At 38.9% G+C, this 17,378-nt stretch overlaps 1 protein-coding gene across 4 annotated transcripts in view; it reads left to right on the top strand.

Moving 5' to 3' along the window:
- The first annotated feature begins 1,547 nt into the window (after positions 1-1,547).
- The window catches only part of PTPN4 (protein tyrosine phosphatase non-receptor type 4), a 224,530-nt gene continuing 208,699 nt past the window's right edge, over positions 1,548-17,378 (top strand). The window contains exon 1 of one of the 4 annotated variants that reach the window (XM_054478748.2): positions 1,548-2,270. The gene's annotated coding sequence lies outside the window, so the exon portion shown is untranslated. The remainder of the gene's footprint in view (positions 2,271-17,378) is intronic. The other 3 variants (XM_054478745.2, XM_063647371.1, XM_063647372.1) reach the window with 3 other exon arrangements.

Below are 17,378 nucleotides of genomic sequence, written 5' to 3'. Positions count from 1 at the left end.
CTCTAGACCTAATGGATTAGAACATGCAGTTTAATAAGAACTGTAGGTGATCAGCATGTACATTAAAGTGTGAGATATACTAATTTATTATTTCCCAATTCAATTTTCAGTGGGCCCATGTGAGCCTGGGGCACAGTCTAAAGCTGTCTCTCTTTTTTTTAAGGACAATTATTGATTCTTCTCTTTCCAGGGTTGCAGGCAGGTAGATTTAAGGTGAACTCAGATTTTTCAAGGAATAATGGTGAGTATTGGTAACTTCAAAGGGTCCATCCTGGTGACTTGCAGGGGAAGTTCCACTCAGGAACTTTTGTGTCTTGCTTAACACCAGACACAAGACTACATGTAAGCCAGGTGGCTCACATGTGTAATCCCAGCTACTCCGAAGGTTAAGGTAAGATGATCTCTTGAGCCCAGGAGTTGGAGATCAGCCTGACAACATAGAGAGACCTTGCCTCTAAACAAAAATTACATATTGTATGATTCTATTTATTTATATGAAACATTCAATTTCTGGTGGAAGTCTCATATGATCTTTGGTTGGAGGATGACTGGATGTTGACAGATGACAATGAGGCGAAGAGCATTTTAGCAGAGGGAATGGCATGATCGAAGACAGAAAATGGAGAGTCAGAGGCAGGAATGCATATTTAGGGAGGAATGAATGAGCACTGGCTACAACAGAGATCTGGGAAGAAAAGCAAGTGAAGGAAGTAAAGCTGGAAACATGGATTGACAAGTTGTCTTTTTCAAATGGAAAAACTAACAGGTGTGAGGGAGAAGACAGTCAATAGAAATTTCTGTCTTTTCCAGATTTGTTCACATTCCCCTGATTTGTAGTCATTTTGTCGGCTTGGGAAAGTGGTTTTTGAAAGATCGTCTTTATAAAGGTAGGCTCTGATAGGATGCTCAAGCTAAGAGCAAGGAAGGACAAAGAAGGCGCCTGGCGACAGAAAAGGGCACTAACAAAAACTGGGCAAAAAGGAAGTGTGGCGGTCCCCAAATCCCTTCTTCCCCCATTTCAGCTGAGATCATTCGCCAGTAGGCAACTGTCCTATTACCAATAAGTTTGTATCACCAATAAAATATTATAATGCACCTGGCTAAAAACCCTGGCGTGATAACACCAAATTCACGTTATTAGAATGAATTAAATTTTAAAAAGCACACCGTTCCAGGCACACAGAAGGCACCCCCGAACGTTTGTTTTATAAACGCAGGTTGGTTGCTGAGGCTTTGTTTTGGAGCCTATGTTTAGGAGAGGAAATGATTCAAAACTGCCCCCCAAAACCTATATCCTCCAGGAGCACTGAGGTTGGGACGACCTGCTGCCAAGCGGTCTGGTTTTCCCTTTTAACACACGCTTCTTGTCGCACTAACCGGTCCCTCAGGTCAGTGGGTGCAGCAGGGGTCGCAGTCCAAACAACCAATCGCGACGCGGCTGCGGGGCGGGGGCCACAGCGCTCCGCCTCCCCCTCCAATCCGCCCTCCCAATCCTCCTAGGCGGCTCTCTCTCGCACCTGCGTGTCCCTCCGCGCTCCGCCTGGTGCGACTTCTCCCTGCGCTAGCGAGGCAAGGTTTTGGCCTCGCCTCTCGCGAGATCGTCTCCTGTTGCTGCCGCCGCCGCTCCTGGCCACTGACTGGCAGCGCCTGCGCAGCCGCCATGTTCGGTTGCTATGCTGCGGCCTAGGAGAGGGGGTGTGCTTGAGGGAGGAGGAAGAGATAGAGGAGGCGGAGGGGGAGGAAGAGGAGGTGGAGAAGGAGGGGGGTGACTGAGCTCCTCTTGCACTCTCACACACAAACGCTGCCCAGGATTACCCGCCAGCTCACGCCGCGCAGTGCGCTTTTCCGCTCCTCGCGCCCCACCACCAACATTGTTCTCTCAGGACTCCTGGGTCCCAGGGGCCGGAATTGGGCCTCAGCCGGAGAGGAAAAAGACTTGGCTTTGGCCGAGGGGTCGGAGGATTGGGGCCAGGCCCCCTCCCCCACGCACTTTTGGGGGTGTGGATTAGCTCATCCCTGCAGGGAGGTAGGAGAGGTCGCCGGCTGCCCGCCTCCCTGCCACCTCCCCGGCGGCGCCGGCCCGCGGCTGCCCAGCAGCATGAGGTGGTGCTGGCGGCTCCGGGTCGTGGCGCGACCGCTGCGGCGGCGGCTGCTCGGGGGGCGCTGAGGTAGCCCCCCGGCGCGGCACAGCGGACGCGCTTCTCCTCTGCGCGCCGGGGCCTCGAGGCTTTTTTTCTCCAGCCGAGAGGACGCGGCTGTGATATACGAAGGTAAGAGGTTCTCCGGTCCCCGCCGGCCTCTCGGCCCTGCACGTTGAACGCGAGGCTCTTACCTGCGTGTGTGGCTCCTGGGAGGTGAGCCAGGTGGGGCAAGCCGGAGGTACGAGGATGATTTAAAAGGAAGGAAAAAAAGACAAAAAAAACCCAAAAACGCTTTCTTTCCTTTCTTCCCGGGACCTCTGCTTTTGCGGGGGTTATAGTTGGAATCTCTGTTACGGGTCAGCGAAGGGACAAGGGATGGAATAGGTGCGGAGATGGAATGTTCCCAGTACCTAAACTCTAGGTAAAGCTTTGGAATCTTGAGTTTTCCATTGCTGGTAGAATTCCTTTTTTTTTTTTTTTTTTTTTTTTTTTTTGATTGGCTCATTTGAGCGCTTCTTGCACGCTGCATGAGCCAACTATTCCTACCATTGAAGTTTTAAGCCTGTTATGATTTTACCAGTATATACCTGTATTTGGGAATCTGTAGTTGACCCCAAAAAAAAAAAATAAAGTAGAGATGTGGGTAAATAGTGATGCATTTCGCAGGGTTTCCATAAAATGGAACAGCTTACAGTTGCACAGGTGATGTGTGGATGTTTCTGCAAAACTTAGGGTGGAAGATTTTATGTCTGGGCTTGCATCATGTAGTGACATCAGTATGTACAAGGACGATTTGTAGGATTTTTCAGAACCCTTGTTCTAGGATAACTTGTTATACATCTGCAATATGCCAGCTGCTTTTCGAATAAGGGGTTTCAGTAATATTAAGTTTCTGTGTCCAGATCTTGGGCCCAGTTGAAACAGTACAGCTGATTGGTCACATTTAAAACATATTTATGGAGAAAGATAAAAACAAAAGGCCAATGTGTCCGACTTGCAAAAGACAATTAGAGTAGAAAGAAGACTGGAACAGTAAAAGCCAGGGCATTTTTAAATCTTGGTTTTCTGAACTTTAACGTGCCAGAGGAAAAAAATTTTTTTTTCAGTTTTAAGGGGGAAGGAGATGGCCTTAAAATATTGTCCAGAGCCTGAAGTGTGCTTAATGGAATAGAGCTAGGTATATCATCTAAATCTTGAATTTGATTAATATAAATTCAGCTTTCTTTTAAAGAAAAAACTCGTAAGCAAAAGTTTGTGTATTCTACAGAACCTCTTCACTAGCTCGTAAGTGTGATCATTTTGTGGACATCACCATTTTTCTGTCAGAATAAATTTATGCTCCAGTTACCACAAAAGCAATTTTTATGTCTCTTCGCATTTTTTATGGTACACATATCTTTGTTACATTTTGCATTGAAACACGCACGGTCCCATAATATCATGATCTTCAGTGATTTATTAGAGAAACAGTCTATTTTGTACATGGGAATGTTTGTGATTTTGCCAGTCTGTTTTAAAAATTTGACAAGAGGTTTTTAAAATCCAAGGAGGCACCACTATTTTGTAGTTTTTAAAAATATTAATTGAGTAGGTCCACGTTTATTAAGTTAGAAAATCACGGGTTCCTCAAAAGTAGTAATAGATGAGGATGTGATTTTTCTTACTGCCCATTTTCTAACATCTTAGCTTCAGAGCTGTAGGTATTGAATTGAGTCAAACTTGTGTTTTTTTCTTATGTTTTAATTAAATATCTTTTAAAATGTCCCAGTAACATTGTTACTTTAAATTTCTAACACCCAATTTCTAATTTAGGCTAGGCATAAAACCAGCATTGATTGAACATACTTGCTAAAAATACTTTCTGGGTCGGATGTACTTAGAATGCAGCCTCAGGAAATTTCATTTGAACTATTCTGTGACCAGTATACACTTCATTATTGTTGAAGGACTTTTATTTTATTTTATTTTTTTTGTTGAAGGACTTTTAAAAAAAGTATAGATCTCTCATACTCGATTTAATCAGTTTGGGCATAGATGCCTAACTTTTAAAAAAGTATAATAAAGTGAGATAGTAATACAATTTACGTGAGATGGTAATAAAAACTTCACAGCTTTTTTTTTTTAACTTATATGACTTCGTTAGGTTGTTATTAAACTGTGATTTGTATTTTTAAAATAGTTTTTTCTGTTAAACATAATTGAGGTGTACAGTACAGTATCCATTGTTATCTGTTTAGTATTTATTTATGACTTACAAACTCTAAAAGCGGTATCAGTGATCATGGTTTTTAGTAAGTTGTCTTTAAGGAGCCAAGTAAGAGACTAGCAGAGAATTGCAAGGAGGTTTGTTATTGAGAGTACTTCTGCCCCCCGCTTGAGAGTTAATATGGCCACTTTTAAACAAGAAAACTTTTCCAAAAATATGTGGAAATCTTGTTTGGTGTATGTTTAAGGGCAAATGTTTTAAAGTTTTGCGTAAATTCTTAGTTAGAATGCAAAATTGATCAACTCACTAGGAATGGTTAGTTGTGGCTAGGAATGGTTATTGTGGCTAAATATGAATTGTTGCTCCTATGTAAAATTTAGTTATTGGTAGAAGTTTACTAACTGAGTTGAATTTTGTTGTTTTCCTGGGTTATTGCATGTTATGAAGTTTTTTATGTACTATAGTCCAGATTTGTTAAATTTGCCAGTTTACTAGAATAAGCTGTGAAGCCTTAAGTTTGGCTTAGCATTCTGAAAATCCTTTTTATTGTTTGCCAGGAAAGCACTGTAGGAAGGTGTTGTTATCTCTTCATTTAATATTTAATTAGTAGTATAGATGATGAGATAGGATATAATGTAGAAATACCGTAGAATCTTCTTTATTGATATGGAAGTACCATTGTCTAGGAACAGCATAATTTCTTATCTTTTGCATGAATGGGGAAAAAGAGGAGGGGAAATTTATTAGACTCTTTCATTTCATTAGAGATATCTTCCCTCACATTCATTCTTCGTTTCATTATTCTTAAGTAGAAACTTTGGAAGAGAGATGCAAGTATTTGAATTAATTAGTAAGAACAAAATGAAAATTACATCGTATAGACTATCATGAGGAAAATATCAATTTGGGTTATTGTGTTTGTATTTTTTAACAAGGAGTTTATATAGAGTAGTAGAAAGAAAAAAGGACCCAGAGGGGAAGAGTGTTAGTATTTATTGTCTGTAAAGTGTCAGATATTGTATAAGGGGCTTTTCATGTTGTCCCACTCACCAAGTACGCTTTATGAGGTAGCTATTATTAATACCCTGTCCCCTCCCTGCCAAATAGAAGCTAAGGGAAATGAAATAACTTGTCTAGGTTCATACTTCTAGTAAGTGGAATTCTCTAAAACTTATTCTTTAGATCGGTTCTGTCCAATTAAACTTTCTGCAATGATGGAAATATTCTTTTTTCCTTCAACTTTATTGAAGTATAATTGACAAATATCATAGAAATATTTTTTGCACTGTTAGTTATGGTAGCCATTAATCATGTGTGGCTATGGAGCACTTAAAATGTGACGAGTGTGTCTGAGAAACTCAATTTAAAATTGTATTTAATTTAAATCAATTTAAATTTATAGCCAGATGTGGCTAGTAGCTATAGTATTGGACAGCATAGCTTTAGGTCTTACTGCTTAGAAAATCTGAGTTATAGTATTTAATCTTCCACTAGTTTATGCATGGCATTAGGCAAGTTATTTAGTTCTGGGCTTCAATTTAATCTGGTGTGCAAATGAAGGGGTTGCCACTAAAAGATTATCTCCAAGGTTCCTTCTTGCTTAAAGTTCTGTGATTCTTATTAAAACGTACAGTAGCATTTAATATTCACAAGCATTATATCTGAAAGGATCCCCCTCCCCAATATGCTCACCCATTACCTAAAGATTTTTGTTTAGTCAGTTTCTTTTTTTGAGAAGCGTATGTATAAAGCACACAGAGGATAGTGGATTATTCCCCACCTCCCCAACTGTTTGGCAAAAACATTGTGTAACTCAAGGCAGTACTTTATGATGGAACAAAGTTTGAATCTTTAAAGGCCATATTTTAACATGCCACCTTCCCGTTTAAAAATATATAGGAGTTCCCCGGTGCTTATCAAATTAATTCCAAATTTACCTGCTTGACCTTGAAGACTTTCTACCAACTTCGTCTCATTAACCTTGTTTCTCATTCTTGCTTAAAAAGAAAATAGTCTTGTTTTTTCCTTTGTCCTCGTTTCCGTAATTTAAACATCTCCAATTCACGTGCCTCTTCTTTAAACCTTTTTCAAAATTCACCTGTTTCTGGAAGAATGCTGCTTAATCCACTCACAAGGATCGGTTAATGAATCCTGGTAATAAGTACGCTAAGGTTAATGTATGCTTGTTTAGATATAGTTTAGTATCTTCTTAAGCTTTTTTTTTCTTAAGTTTTTATGTTACCTACTCTGTTTCCTTAATTTTCTTAGGTTAAAAAAATTAAAATAGGAATTGCGTCTTTTGTATTGTCTTATGAATTTAGTTCATTTTTCAACAATGCTGCTTTTAAAAGTTGCTAATTTTTAAAAAAGATAAATACTGTAACAACATTTACCCTTGATCACCACCATAATAGCTATTTTTTGTTTCTTTCCAGGTAATTGTTCATATTTAAAAAATAAAGTTGTGTGGTAGAGAGAATTTTGAGAGGAATATAATGGGAACATTGTATAGTAGAGGCTGTGCAACGTAGGGAAAAGATCATAGACTTTGGAGTCAAATCTGGTGTGGAATCTAGCCTCAAAAACCTTGGGCAGATTATCTAATTTCTGAGTCAGGTGGCCTTGAATTGTGAGGATTAAGATAATATATGTAAGGCATCTAGCGCTGTGCTTTAAATAGAAGAGATGATCAATAAGTGATAGTTGGTATTATTTTTTCATTTTTCTATTCCCATCTTCATGAATATTACTTATTTATTTTAGCTACCCAAAGCCACCAAGGTCAATGAATATAATTTAAGTGGTTAGTTAAACATTCAGGTGATATACCATAACTGATTTAGACATTTACATTTTGTTAACCGGTTTTTTATTTCCTCAGTTTAAAACCCTAGGACTGGGATAATGGTGAAGTGTCATGAATATTTCTATGCCAGATCTCTCTCTTACAAAAGTACCTACAGTGGGTGTTCTTGTTATGGGAAGAAAAAATGCTAATTTTATAATTGTATTTCATTGTTTTAATTAATGTAATTTGAAAATTTATTTGGTGATGATGTAATGAACATTATTTTATATGTTAGTTAAGCAAACATTTGAAATGCCCATTGTAGTAGGAGCAATGGTATAAAGGTAAATAAGACATGATTCTTGTCCTTGAGCTCAAATTCTAGGGTGGTAACACATGTCAACAAACAATTAACAATTCATAGTGACAGTGTAATAAGATCTGGGGAAAAGAAGTGGCATTTGAATGTGGTCTTGGAGGATCATTTGGAATTGATCTGGGTAGAGAGAACAGCATGTACAAAAAGTCGAAGTATGAAAGGATGTGTGGTGTGTTTGGAGAAATGTAAGTTGTCTTGTTGGATATGTCTGTCTCTGGGTGGGTGTGGTTGTCTGTTCCTGTGTGTGAATCTGTGTGTGTGTGTGTGCGCGCGTGCACGCGTGTGTGCGTGCACACGTGCGCGCGTTGATTGCAGTGGGAAATGAAGCCTTCTGAGGGTCCTTGTGTTTGGGCAATGAGTGGGATCATTTTAAGACCTTTAAAATAGAGCTTCCCAACTGGTGTGCCATGAATGGTTTACCAGTGTTTCGGAGAGCAAGATACCCTTGTTTATGGGACCTGGGCATATCAGATCCCCCTCCCTACCCCCGCCCCAGGATGGTTTCTTTTGGCTTTGAATAGCGTTTGTGGCTTATCCCAACATGCTAAGAAATTATTATTTTCTTTGTTGCCAAGTTGGGAAAAGGATTGGGAAAACCACTTTTTTAGAGACTGTAAGTATTAGAAAGTTTATGGTTCCCAGTCACCCTTGGCATCCACTATGTAATCAGAAATAAATATCAAATCCTAAAGTAAGCTTAAGGTAAACTTAAGAATTCTTAAGTCAGAGTCCCTCCTCTTTCTCTCTCTTTTTCTCTCCCTTTACCTACTGCCTCCCCCACTTCACTGGTGTGTGTGCACGTGCGTGTGTGTGCGTGTGTGTGTGTAATATCTCTTTGGTGCCCTTGCGTTACTGGTGCCCTAAACATGCATTTTGTCTGCCTCTTGGGAAATCAGCATTAACATTCAGGAACAATTTAGAGGTATTTAAATAAGGGATGATAAGATTAGATGCAGGTTTTGAAAGGTAACTCCTGACTTCTAGATAATGATGCAAAGATACTAGGATAATGCAAGGATGAGGTTAGAAATGGAACAGAGAGACCAGATGCTGTTGCAGTGGTCCAGGGAAGGGATGATAGGAACCAGAAATAGGGCAATATAGATAAGAATATGAGATTAGAACTGAAAACTGAGTAGTTTCACTAGACCTGAGAGTCCATTTGGACGGGGGGAAAGAGTTGAAGATGATGCTAGGATTTCTTCTTTGGCAGCTTCCCTTCTTTAGCAAGGGAAGGCCAGATTATTTTTATTGAGCACTTCCAGTGAGCCAGGTATTTTGCTAGACAGCGAAGTTGTCACGAGTTCTCATTTAACATTTTGAAATAATTTTAAACCTAATGAGAAATCTCAAGAAAATTACAACAAAGAGCTCCCGAATCGCCTTAAACTAATTTTTAGCATTGTGCTAGCTATGTACCATGTGTATACACAACACAAGATGAGCCTGGAACATCTCGTGCTTGGCTCAGTAAGGCCTTTTCCAGATATCCCAAGTGGTAACCTTGGAATTGTGTTCAACCCTTTCCCTTTTTCTACTGTATCTAATTGGATCCTCAAATTTCAGTGAAACAACCTCATCATTTCTCATTTCTGGTCGTCCATTTTAATCCTTATTTCTCTATTTCAGGGGAATGCACCATTTCTAATTTCATTTGACTTTTTTCCTGAATTATTTGAGAGCAAGTTGCAGACATGATCCCTATCACTCCTAAATATTTTAGTGTGTATATAGCAAAACAGGACGGTCTCCTACATAACCGCCAAATCAGGAAATCAACGTTGATACAACACTACCTTCAGGTCCCTAGATGCCATTCAAATTTTTCCAACTATCCCAGTAGTATCTCTCTTTTCTTTTTGGTCCAGCATCGAATTCAGGTTCACACATTGCATTTAATTGTCACATCTTTTAGTTTCCATCAGTTTGGAATGATTTCTCAATATTTCCCTGTCCTTTATGACCTTGACAGTTTTAACGAGCAGAGTCCTTTTTTTCTGTAACATGTTTTCCTCAACTTAAGTTCAACCAGTGGTTCCTCATGGGCAGACCGAGTGCATTGTTGGCAGGAATGCCGTAGAAATAATGTTGTGATATTCTTAGTACATCACTAAGAGATGTGCTGTATAGTCCTGCTACTAGCGATGTTTAACTTTGAACACTTGTTAAATTCAAGTCTGCTGGGTTTCTCTACTGTGAAGTTATCGTTTTTTCCTTCTGTAACAGGGAATTCTTATGTGAGAAGATATCTAGGAGTGTTTCAATAGAGCTGAAGGCTCTAAGCACCAGCCTTCAGGTCTGATGATTGCTACCTGAATCAGCCACAACTGTGAAAGTTGTCACCTACATTTATTAGTTCATATACTATTGAAAGAAGATTTTCTCCTTCTTCTCCATACATTTATTTATTCATTCATTTATATCAATATATACTCCTGGATTTGTTTTTGTTTAGTGGTTTTTATTAGTTACTGTCATTTTAAAATTTCATTTTGTTGGTCAAATTGTCCCAAATTTGGCCTTTAAGTTGGCTCCTCTGTCTCCTTGACCTGTCCCCCTCCTTGGTCTATTTCCTTCCTTTCTGGCCTAACAAGATGTTCCAGATGATGTTAGTACTCTCCTATCCCAGCTCTGAAATCATTTATTTTTCCAAGGAATCCTGATTTTATTTTACTTTTTTAAGTAGAGATGCTATTTAGGAACTGAGATCCGAGTGTTGAGTGTGTTCGTTTCTGCTGGCATGTCATCACTTTTAGGGGGATAGAGCTAGTAAATACATATATGTATACACACATCTGAATCTGTTTCTATGCCTATGTACAGGTATTTTAAAAGTTAACACTGATACAACCAATTCCAATCTAACATCTCAGGATTCATCTAGCCTTTTCCCTTTCTGTATTTGTAAATCTCTTCTCCAGCAGTGAGAAATTGGTTCCTATTATCTCCTCAGTGTATTTACTTATTTGCTCAATCCCTTTGTATGTGCCAGTCTTCTGACCCCACATTAGTTGTCTCCTTTCTCCTTGCTTGCCACCTCTGAGGCCTGTGGCATGGGGTCCTCAGGGCATGCTGTCAGGTCCATGTAGTAAAGAGAACTTCTCATTTAATCTTTTTTCCCCCTTCATTTAATCAGGACAGAAATTTGTTAGAAAGGTGCTATTCCCAGTTTTAAAAGGAGAACAGAGCTGAAATTCAAAAAGGTGTGTGTCTTTAGGCATGTTACGGTGTAAATAGCTGAGTCAATATTTTGCATTCAGATTCGTCTGATACTGAAACATCTTTTTTCTCCTGTACTGCATAGCCTCTGACTATCTGTGGAATCCAAAGTGGCAGGATTTAAGGTTGTATAGATGGTAGGTGAAGCAATGGGTGTGACTGTGACTGCTTATGAAGTATATATAAAGTTAGGAAGAGGCACACTGACAGAGCTCCTAACTACCATCACTGAAAGATTAAGGGCTCTTGGAAATCAAGAAGCCAGTGAAGAAGACTGAAAGAAAGGTTGTGAGAGAGCAGTGTGGTTGTGTGTTAGATGATGATGAGGTAAGGAATTTCATGAAGCTGTCATGCTGCTGAGAGAAAAAGAGAAGACCAAGAGGCTTTGCATTTGACTGTTGGAAAGTTATTGATAATCTCAGCTAGTTGGTTTTCCAGTGTGTTCAGGCAAGCTGCCTGTATCAGAATTATGGAGATACTAATGAAAAATATGAACTCCCCAGGTCTCATCTCAGACCTTGTAGATTCTTAAAAGGGGGAGTGGGGAGCCAGGAAGTGGTAGCCTGGAAAAATCTGTTGAAATGCTAAGGTTCTTCTGAGGTGTACTAGTTTGAGGTTTGTTGCTTTAGCAGAAGAGTTATAGTAGAAGGGTGTAATAAACTAAATTGAGGAAACCAAGTGTACAATGAATATAGGTGAGACAGCTCTTCGAGAAGTTTGCCATAGAGGTAAGAGACCTCAGGTCATGGAAGAATAGGGGACAGCATCAAGAAAAATACCATTGTGTTTCAAGGGTTACATACGTCTTAACATTTGTTGGGATTAAGAGAAGGAAACTGTAGTGGTTATTTTAAAGTTGGGTAAGCAAAACTATATAGCAACACCTACTGTCAAAAAAATGCCCTGAGTGAACTTTGATATGTATCTGGGATAGCTGCCTGCTCCCATTTTAAATGCCATCTTTTGATAGGTCTTTGGAGTAATCCAAGGGTCATTGTTTATTTTGTTTTTAGTTAAATTTGTATCTTGTGTTTTTGTTATACAGTTGTATAAAGAGCTTCTCTTTGCTCATTTTTATACAAACACGAATTCTAAGTATATTCGTGTATATAGACGAGTCACTAGCAATACAATTAAAAATTGTGTCCAAAATTGGAGGTGACTTTAGAGGGAAATCCAATCCAGGGCTAATTTAATGTATTCTTTGAGCACCAGCTAGGTACTAGGCACTGTGCTTGGCTGTGGGGATACAGAATTGAATAAGACATGCTCTTTATCATCAAGATTATTGTTCTTTCTTCAGAGGAACTTGAAATCTAGTATATAGCTAGAAGTGGTACAGATAAGTCATAGGTAACTATGTTAGTCTACAGCAAAATAAGTACAGATAAGTCAATGTTTAATTAATACAGCAGTGTATATTACCATAATTCTCAGACTTGTCATTTTAAAATTGTATTTAAATTGTATTTTCGTATTTGAATTGGCAATATGGCTACATGGTTCAAGTTTCAAAATAATATAAAAAGGCATATAATGAGAAGTCTTGATACCACTCCTTCTCTTTCCTGTTCTGTATAGGTAACTACTTTTATTTTTTGTATATTCTATGGTATTTATGCAAATAGAAACACATATAAAGATTACTGTTTTCCCCCTACCTTTTTTATGTAGAAGGTATTTACTATATTAATGCTTTGTACCATAATTTTTAAATTTAAAATATACCTTGGAGATCATTTGACTTCAGATATAAAGAGCTGTCCCTTTTTTCTTCTTCTTTTTAAAAAATATAGTAGTATGTTCTATTGTATAGATATACTGTTAAGCTAACTAATTCTAATTATTTAAACTTTAAGTTTTAGACCCTTTTACTTGTGTAACCCATTTCCTTTCACCTCTTTCTGTATGAACTAGTGCTCCCTGAAGCATTTTACATTAATGACCTGCCTGACTTTTCTGCATCTAAAGGGCCTAATTTTTTTTTTTTTTTTTGAGACGGAGTCTCACTGTGTCGCTCAGGCTGGAGTGCAGTGGCGTGATCTCTGCTCACTGCAACCGCTGGCTCCTGGGTTCAAGCGATTCTCCTGCCTCAGCCTCCCAAGTGGCTGGAACTACAGGCTTTTAAAAATCTTGTCAGCTTCTGCTTTTACTCAGTAGAAACCAGTTACCATGTAACAAGTCTGATTACCTTGAGACTCCCATGCTGTGAAGAAGCCCAGACTCTCACAGGAGAGACCAGAAGGCCATGTGAATGAGTACTTCAGTGAGGACACATGAAAGTGATGCCTTCTTGGACTTTTCATCCCAGCCCAGCCATCAACTGAATGTAGATGAGTGAATGATCCCAAATGATGCCAGATGACTTCCAGTGCAGCAGAAGAGCTGCCTAATCTAGCTTTTACACAATTCCTGGCCAGGGAATTGTGAGACATATAAATCCTTATTGTCTGAAAATAAATAAATAAATAAAAGTAGGTTTATTTGAGTGCAGATCTGTATCTGTTCTGCTCTGTCCTGGTTTTCTGTGTTAACAATGTCCTATTTTTAAATTCCTGTACTCAATCTTGTAGCTGGAGCTCTCTGCTGTTTGCTGTAAGCATTGCCTGCTGCCATGTTTCCTTACTGTGTTTTTCCATGATCGCTGGGATACCACCTGCTTATCTGACCTCTACGATGCTAAGGACCTGCTTGCCTGGATCACTGCTTCTTGTCTGGTACTATAAGCTCTGGATACTATTTTCTAACTGCCTGTCTGTATTGCCTCTCATCATCATTAGCGAGTTTCCCTCTTCTCCCCTAATTTTCTGTATTGTAGCCCTATCAGCCCTTGAGTTTTAGTTTGTCAGTGTGAAACTTGGCAAAACTTCTGAAATTATTTGGGATGATTTAAAATTTTCTTGATGTTAGTTGTTATAAGTCCATTATGCCTTGTCTGGACTCTTGTAGTAGTCTTCTTAAGTGCAGTTTGCTATAGTTTTGCCCTTTATAATCTCCTTTACGCTGTAGCCAGAGTGATCTGACATTCATATCTGATCAGAATTCTTTTGTTATCTCTCCATCTCTCTATAAAATAAAATGAAGGAGTTTTCCAAGAGGATTAGAGTTATTTGGGAAATACCAGTTTTTAAGATAATATTATTTTTGTCTATTCCTTTTTTAGATACTTGTTCATGAAAGCAAAATATCATTACAAATGCCAAGGACTTCCAAATTGTTTCATTTGCATTGAAATAAGGGAAATCTTTCTAATTTATCTTACTGTTTCCAGCCTAGCACAAAATCCAGTTAGTTATAGTGGCTTACTACAAGAAGCTACTAGGGAAAATGGAGTGTCTTCATTGGGAAGGGATCGTGATTTGAAAAAGTTCTCTTAGGTGATTCTGATACTGTGACTCACTTTGTATCTGGCTATTTTTATGGCTTTTGATCTGTGTTATCACAATTGTTTACGAGAAGAATTTCATAACCAGCAGTTTGTTATATGCAATTCTGAAATTCCCATATCCCTAAAAAACCCAAAAGTTTTGTTAACTAATTTGGCAACCAAACTTGACCTATACTGAGATGAGGCTACTTAGTCTCATTTATTCCACTTACAGTGTACATTCTTCAGATTCTCTAAAGAAATTTTATTTTATTTTTATTTTTTGAGGCAGACTTTTGCTCTGTTGCCCAGGCTGGAGTGCAGTGCCATGATTTTGGCTCACTGCAACCTTCACCTTCCGGGTTCCAGAGATTCCCCTGCCTCAGCCTTCCAAGTAGCTGGGATTACAGGCTCATGCCACCACACTCAGCTAATTTTTTTATATTTTTAGTAGAGACGGGGTTTCACTGTGTTGGCCAGGCTGGTCTTGAACTCCTGACCTCAAGTGATCCACCTGCCTCGGCCTCCCAAAGAGCTGGGATTACAGGCGTGAGCCACCGTGCCTGGCCCTTAAAGAAATTTTAAATAACAATATGGTTGAATACAGGGTGCTGCCCTAGAACCAAGAACGTTACTTAATGTAAGGTATCTGTGCCGTATCACCTGTCTGTGTCCCAGATACTCTGAAATTCAAAACACTTCTGAAAGTGTTTTGAAGCTAGAGATCTCAGATATGGGATTGTAGAGCTGAACCACCAACTTCCTAGCAATGGAAAGAAGTGGTACTTTGTTTTCTTTTGTACTTCTTTTTAGTGATAATGTAGTTGAACATTTTTTCATGTTTATTAATTTCATTTCTTATATTCTTCAAATTTTTTGTTCGTTTATCTGCTAGGGTGAATAGTTTTTCTTACTAATTTATAATATCATAGATACTAATTGGTTTTCTGTTCATTCTAAGTTCTTGTATCTAGCATATTAGTGGAAAATGCTACAAGTTGAAAATGCATATACAGCTGATGTTTGAACAACATGGATTTGAACTGTGTGGGTCCACTTATACGTGGATTTTTTTTTCAATAAATATATCGGAAAAATTTTTGGAGGTTTGGGACAATCTGAAAAAAACACAGATGAACTATATAGCCTAAAAATATCAAGACTTTTTTTCAATTAAGAAAAAAACTGGCTGGGCGCGGTGGCTCATGCCTGTAATCCCAGCTCTTTGGGAGGTCAAGGCAGGTGGATCACGAGGTCAGAAGTTCAAGACTAGCCTGACCTACATGGTGAAACCCTGCATCTACTAAAAATACAAAAATTTGCTGGGCGTGGTGGTGCACACCTGTAATCCTAGCTACTCAGGAGGCTGAAGCAGGAGAATCACTTGAACCCAGGAGGCAGAGGTTGCGGTGAGCCGAGATTGCGCCACTGCATTCCAGCCTGGGTGACAGAGCAAGACTCTGTCTCAAAAAAAAAAAAAAGAAAACTAAAAAGGAAAAATTAGATGTCATGAATACATAAAATATATATAGATACTAGTTTACTTTATCATTTACTACTATAAAATATACACAAATCTATTATAAAATGTTAAAATTTAACAAAACTTACACAGACCATACATGGCATCATTTGTAGTTGAGAGAAATGTGAATAAACATAATGATGCAGTATTAAATCAACTGCATAAAATTAACTATCTTACATAAAGTATTACTGTAATAATTTAATAACCACCTCTATTTCTAGTGAGTTCAAGTGTTGAAAGTATCCATTTAAAATGCCATGTGATGCTAATGATCTCCACATGAGTAGTTTGTCTCTCCAGTTAATTGCCTGTCACAATAAAAAGTGATCTTTTGTGGTTCTTGAGTATTTTTCAGCTATGTTTCATCATGTTTAGTGCAAATCATAAACCTTGAATAACACCATGGAACCCATATGAAATGCAACTAGTGATGCTGGAAGTGCTCCCAAGGAAAGAAATGTCCCAACATTACAAGAAAAAGTTGAATGGCTTGATATGTACCATAGATTGAGGTCTGCAGCTTTGGTTGCTTGCCATTTCAAGAGAAATGAATCCAGGATAAAGACCATTTTTTTTTTTTTTTTTTTTGGTTTTTGTTTTGTTTTGTTTTGTTTTTAAAAGAAATCTGTGAAGCTGTTGCTACAGCTACACCAGCAGGTGCAAAAATCTTGCACTTTTTGTGAAATACTTTTTTATCTCACATTGAAAATGCAGCTTTTTATGGGTGCAGGATTGCTATTAGAAAGGCACACTTATAGACTCTAATGTGATTTGAGTAAAAGCAAAGTCATTATACGATGACTTAAAGCAAAAGAAAGGTGAAGGATCTAAAGCTGGAGAATTTAACACAATCCAAGGATGGTTTGATAGTTTTAGAGTTTAGCTTAAAAAATGTCAGGATAACAGCAGCTTCTGCCAACCAAGAGGCAGCAGATGAGTTCCTAGGCACCCTTAAGAAAATCACTGAGGGCCAGGCATGGTGGCTTATGCCTATAATCCCAGCACTTTGGGAGGCTGAGGCGGGTGGATCACGAGGTCAGGAGTTCGAGACCAGTCTGACCAACAAGGTGAAACCCCGTCTACTAAAAAATACAAAAATTAGGCATGGTGGCATGCACCTTTAATCCCAGCTACTCAGGAGGCTGAGTCAGGAGTCGCATGAACCTGGGAGGTGGTGGTTGCAGTGAGCCGACATCGCGCCACTGCACTCCAGCCTGAGCAACAGAGCGAGACTGCTAAAAAAAAAAAGAAAATCATTGAGGAGAAAAGATATCTGCCTAACAGGTTTTTAATGCAGATGAAGGTGCCCTATTCTGAAAAAAAAAAAAAAAAAAAAAAGAAAGAAGCCACAAAGGACATTTATTAGTAAGAGAGAAGTGAGCATCAAGATTTAAGGCAGGAAAAGATAGGCTAACTCCACGGTTTTGTGCAAATGCAGTCAGGTTTATGATCAGGACTGCCCTTATCTACAAAGCTGCTAACCCCCGAGCCTTGATGGGATAAGATAAATACCAGCTGCCAGTCTATTGGTCGTATAACAAGAAGGCCTGGACAGTAACTCTTTCTGTATTGGTTTCATTTGTGCTTTGTCCCTGAAGTCAGGAACTACCTTGCCAGTAAGGGACTGCCTTTTAAAGTTCTTTTGATGTTGGACAATGCCCCTGGCCACCCGGAACCCTGTGAGTTTAACCTTATGTTGAAGTGGTCTGCTCGCTCTTCCAAACACAACATTTCTAATTCAGACTCCAGA

The sequence above is a fragment of the Pongo pygmaeus genome, chromosome 11 (genome assembly GCF_028885625.2).
Source record: "Pongo pygmaeus isolate AG05252 chromosome 11, NHGRI_mPonPyg2-v2.0_pri, whole genome shotgun sequence".
NCBI classification, from domain to species: domain Eukaryota; kingdom Metazoa; phylum Chordata; class Mammalia; order Primates; family Hominidae; genus Pongo; species Pongo pygmaeus.
Note: the sequence above shows the minus strand (reverse complement) of the source record. Positions and strands in the feature narration are given on the sequence as shown.